The sequence below is a fragment of the Styela clava genome, chromosome 2 (assembly GCF_964204865.1).
Source record: "Styela clava chromosome 2, kaStyClav1.hap1.2, whole genome shotgun sequence".
NCBI lineage: Eukaryota > Metazoa > Chordata > Ascidiacea > Stolidobranchia > Styelidae > Styela > Styela clava.
In genome coordinates, this window is record NC_135251.1 from 3,749,802 (window position 1) to 3,756,186 (window position 6,385).

Genomic DNA, 6,385 nt, shown 5'->3' on the forward strand with positions numbered 1-6,385 from the left:
CCTTCACAAAGCAATGGAGGCAAAATTGAGAGTTCATGAGCTATGAACATTTGTTCTTTTCTTTGTCTTGAACTTTCCATACTCCACAGCCCCTATTAATTTTTATTAATTTTAATTACCATGTGATGGTCATACATATCTTTAACTTGTATTTTCTGTCATGATGTATTATCTCAATGTGCCAAACTATTAATTAGTGTGCATATTTTGCTTCCAGATGACATAAATGTATTGTCATGTTTATTACCTCAGCTTGGAGTATTGACAAGAAAAAGGTGCCAGCAAATTAGGTAAAAAAATTTTCAACTCATTGTTATAATCAGAATTCACAATCAATAGGAATTATAAACAGCCAACAATCAGTGAGAATTATATGCGAAATCCCTCAGAATAAATTTGTCTAAAATCGGAGGAAGGCAAAAAATATAGGTAGTTTCCATCCACACAAGCATTTCAAGAAGACTTGTTCGAGCCAAACTAAATGAGCATCGTCAGGTGATCGGTAAGGCTGCAAGTTGAATTCAGCCCTGCGACCTACTGCATAGAAGATAATATTAATTAGTGGGCTATGAGCTAAATTCCTAAATTTAAACAAACCTATCTACGATGCATTATGTACCAGCAATGTTACCTACGATTAACTGAATATGTAATATGTCTAATAAATTCACCTACAAAAGCAAGTTCGATAGGTGCAAACTTTGTGTTATGGAATTGTATCGCAGCACAGTTTTGTATGACACCCTCTTTAAATGAAATTTCAATGATTAAGCGCAAACATTAAAATTACTAACTTTGAACTTTGTCATTATCTGCAAAATGTTCCACACAAATCTTTCCGCTATCGCGTTTGTAATCTTCTCTAATAAAAAAAAAGTCTATGATGTCCAGAATTGCTCTTTACAGCTTGCCTGTTATTCCAGCTTTCCAAGTAAGCAAAACTTCTTAGATATAGAGATTATTTTGTTTCGTTACAGACGCAAAAAGGAAGGTACTACACGTAAAAAAGACGCCGAGTAGCAAAAGCGAGCGGAAAACGGACGCGAAAGGCGACAAGAAATATGTGCATTGGAGCGTATCATGAAATACAATGTTTTGCCTGTAGTCTTATGGAGTGACGTCAGAGTTGCCTATCATGTTGTTTAATGTCATTGGATAGACCAATGACATTAAACAACATGATGCGCAACTCCGGCATTTTTGTCCGAAGATCGTATTCGATAGCACGCTTCAATGCACATACTTGACGAGACGAAAACGAGCGGATGTGTGCTGCTTTCAAGGCGTAGCACGAATGGTGTTCGTGCCTGCTTTGACAGTTGTTGTCGATTTTAATGATATTTTTGAAAGTTGGGGTAAAAAGAAATCGCTAAAAGGTAAGGTGAATACTATTGTTGTATATCACACCCGGGCATCGCACTGTTAAGTACATGTGGGAAAGCCAGCCTTTGTCAAATACCACGAAGTTATTAATTCAGTACGGTACGTAGTTGCCCATTTGCCGAAATTACATATTTACTTACCCCTTATGGTTTCAAATAGTTCATGCACCTCCAGTTAGATTTTTTTAATCAGTGAGGATATATACTCATTGTTGATTGCTGCTCATTGTAACATACTATTACGCATTCACTTTTATTTGCGTATTGAATCAAAGTGTTAACAAGTTCACCTAACATTTCACTCATACCGGTCTATATTGTATAGTCTGATTTCTCAAGTATTTGGAGCCACGAATGCTTGTAATTTTCTGACTAAACCCTTTTATTAGTTGGTTTATATACCAAATTCAGTAAAATATTTTTTAAATAAAACATGAGATATTGGATTTATTAGCTTTTCCATTCTGAATCATATGGACTGCTTTATTTATTCTTAACGAAAATAAATCTCCTCTCTTTCTTCAGATGTGAAAGTTGTGGACAAACCTGTCTAAGCATTGTGAGACTCTTGCAGCACAAGAGGCAATAGCAGAAATGGTAAGTATATCAATCAAGAAATTAAGCCGACATAAAGCAAAACTTTCAACTATTCGTCTAATCTCAATTTCCTATTATTTGTTCACAGGACAACTATAGCAGACGGGGAGATATCAGAAGTCTGGCGACATATCAGTGACAGTGTGATTCCAAGAAATATAATGCAATTGAAAATAGAAATTTGCAATAGAAAAACAACCTATGGAGGCATGCAAAGGCATTTGACCCTCCGGTAGAGTTGTGTATGGCCCCCACATCCTGCAGGGCTTGAGGAAAATAACTAAAAATTCCAAAGCGTAAGATTGCATAAGCGGTCTTATTTGTAAAAAGGCACAAAACACGCCAGACATACTTAAAACAGCTTTGGAAATGAGGATTACGGGTACCTCACTGCACCTGTGTTATATTTGGTTCATCAACTTTTGGTAGTACTATAGAAGAAATTCCGGAAGGGGTATAATCATCATTCATGATAAAATACTATCATATATTTTTTGAACAACTTCAATCTAGACCAGGGATCTCAAACTCGCGGGCCTCGAACGCTTAACAATAATTGTAATAGTATTTTGGAAGTTTTTTTTTTATCTAAATGTAATAGATTTTTCAAACCTTCTAAAGTGAAATTGATTATTCACACAGAAAACAATTTACTGAAAGTAGTTTTGGAATATTAATTTTTTTTGTCCACATTTTGACCCAATTAAGAATACACATCAAGCTAGCAAAAGAATACTTGAATAAAACACTTGAGTAATTAAATTAAACGCAAAGTACATGAAGAAGGTGGCATTTTCGAAGAAAATGGGAGTTGTAACATTTCTGCTCTTCACAAAATTCTGAAGCACATTGTTTAATTTGTCATATTTCCATCAATACAATCAAAAAACACAATAAGCTCAGCAGTCAATATGACAAATTCGAAGACCAACTTCGAACAGAAAATTTCCATGTGTCTGTATATTAATATAATTATACAACGACTTAGTTACTAAAAATCAATATCAATAATAATTCAAGCAATCCTATGCCACGCAATGTAGTGCGAAATTTCTTGTCGAAAAAATCTGTCATTTGTTTTTTTACTGATCTATACATGAAATGATAAAAGTAACTTTTTTGCATTACTGGAATTAATTAAACATTCGTAAAGATCCAGATAAACCCATGATCATGTGGCCTCGTTAGTTAGAGTTGGTACTATAAAATCATTTCAGACTGGCCTTGGTATGCTGGTGACACAAAAAAGATGCCAAACGCCAGGACAAATGTAATTATTAAAACATTGAGTTTATACTGTAGTATTTTTGTTAATTTTAGGTTCATATATTTAGATTAAGTTATTTTTAGTGTATGTATTATTCTTTCCTTATTCAAAGCTTGTTCAAAAATGATTTTGATGGTTGTACATAGAATTTTACGATTTTTTATAATAAATACTGTAACTTGCAAATGTTGCAATAATAGTGGAATGCAAATATTAATATGTAATTGCATTTGAAATTGAAGAAAATAATAAAACTTAATCCAACTGTTTAGTTGCATCACAATATATGTCACAAACTAAAACTATCTTTTGAGTATACATTATCAAAAACTGTTTGCGGCTCTTTTTACAATTTTCAAAATGCAATGCGGCTCTCGAAACCCCATGAGTTCGACACCACTGATCTATTCTAGACGATTCAAGCATTGCTTTGGGAAATTATATCACTTCAATTAAATTGAAATAATCTCGCTATATTAAATACAAAATCGTTGTTATCATAAAGGTAAACCAATTCAGCCACTCGAAATATATTGGCCTTCACAAAGCAATGGAGGCAAAATTGAGAGTTCATGAGCTATGAACATTTGTTCTTTTCTTTGTCTTGAACTTTCCATACTCCACAGCCCCTATTAATTTTTATTAATTTTAATTACCATGTGATGGTCATACATATCTTTAACTTGTATTTTCTGTCATGATGTATTATCTCAATGTGCCAAACTATTAATTAGTGTGCATATTTTGCTTCCAGATGACATAAATGTATTGTCATGTTTATTACCTCAGCTTGGAGTATTGACAAGAAAAAGGTGCCAGTAAATTAGGTAAAAAAAATTTCAACTCATTGTTATAATCAGAATTCACAATCAATATGAATTATAAACAGCCAACAATCAGTGAGAATTATATGCGAAATCCCTCAGAATAAATTTGTCTAAAATCGGAGGAAGGCAAAAAATATAGGTAGTTTCCATTCACACAAGTATTTCAAGAAGACTTGCTCGAGCCAAACTAAATGAGCATCGTCAGGTGATCGGTAAGGCTGCAAGTTGAATTCAGCCCTGCAACCTCCTGCATAGAAGATAATATTAATTAGTGGGCTATGAGCTAAATTCCTAAATTTAAACAAACCTATCTACGATGCATTATGTACCAGCAATGTTACCTACGATTAACTGAATATGTAATATGTCTAATAAATTCACCTACAAAAGCAAGTTCGATAGGTGCAAACTTTGTGTTATGGAATTGTATCGCAGCACAGTTTTGTATGACACCCTCTTTAAATGAAATTTCAATGATTAAGCGCAAACATTAAAATTACTAACTTTGAACTTTGTCATTATCTGCAAAATGTTCCACACAAATCTTTCCGCTATCGCGTTTGTAATCTTCTCTGATAAAAAAAAAGTCTATGATGTCCAGAATTGCTCTTTACAGCTTGCCTGTTATTCCAGCTTTCCAAGTAAGCAAAACTTCTTAGATATAGAGATTATTTTGTTTCGTTACAGACGCAAAAAGGCAGGTACTACAAGTAAAAAAGACGCCGAGTAGCAAAAGCGAGCGGAAAACGGACTCGAAAGGCGACGAGAAATATGTGCATTGGAGCGTATCATGAAATACAATGTTTTGCCTGTAGTCTTATGGAGTGACGTCAGAGTTGCCTATCATGTTGTTTAATGTCATTGCTTCAAATCACTAAATATACTCAAAGTTGAAGACATGATGAAATTTGAAATATTATCCCTAGCTTACGACTTCCATAATAATGAGCTGCCTAATTGCTTTAATGACATACTTGTCAAAAATACCTCCAACCGAAGAAGTAGTTCTGATTTATTCGTACCTTTCATGAGTAAATCTGTGAGTCAACATTCTTTGTCTTTTACTGGACCCAAACTTTGGAATTCTCTTCCCTTAAATTTGAAGACGTTAAAGTCCAACAAATATTTTCAAAAACAAGTCAAGTCTCATTTAGTTTCCAAATATTAAAAATTACTACTGGTGGTATTCGATGACAAAAACTTGGGACACTCCACACTTGCACATTATTGTTTTTATAAAAATGTTTAACAGCTATAATAATATTGTTATATCTTGCCATGACTTGGCCAGACCTAGTCCAGCACCGAAGAAATGGTATTGTGACATGCATGAGTATATTTTTTTTAAATATATATGTAGCTGACATACCCGGATGATATTTTCTTTAAATAACTGCACACATTCTATCACTTCACGCTCGTGTTTTTACCTTTTTCTAGCTGTGATGTCCTTATCATACACGCTTTGTCTTATGTTTGAGTGGTGGTATAAGGGTTGTAGATTGTATAACATAGTTTCTGCAACTAGGCGAGTAGTAGAGCTATGTTGGATTCTCCCCTTCAGATTTTAATTTGCTGTGGGTCATTGTAATTGGGTGTGGTTTTTATATCATTTATGTATGCATGCATTTTATGTTGAGGCATGGTATTGGTGTTTGAGTTGACTTGTTGACCAAGGTATAGATAGTAAAATTTTATGTGTTTTTTGTATGGTGTGATAAATTTTTCTCTGTTCCAAGCAGAATGTCATCATAGATCATCTATCCATCGCTATATAATGACAATACATCCCATTTAATTAAACAATTATTTTTTGCCTGTAATAAATAGTTCAGCGCGTTCCCCTTCACCCAATCATTGAAACAGCTACTCGCAGTTTTATTTTTATTTTTTTTAGGTTACTTTAAAGTGATTAAATGAAGTAAAACACATAAGGAAAAAATCAAACAAAGACTCCGATATCCTGTGAAATAACAACCTTATTCCTATATCCTTGTCTGAAATCAATACCCAAGAATGAAAAACCTCATTTACACCCTTTGTAACCAATTTATTTCCACATCGTACATTACTTAATTATAGTAATTTTACTGTTACCGGTAACTTTAATTACTTATTCTAATCTGGACTATAATTTGGCAATAATAGGCTCTAATTTGGGGAATGAAATGGTCTCGCCCACCTCTTCATGCACCCAATTCTGGCAACTTTGGTTGGGCAACTTGGCATTTGATCAGCTATAATCAGCTTGGCAATATGTTTCCAATAGAATCTTCCTTTTATACTTTAATTAACGATTAGAAGATCGATCA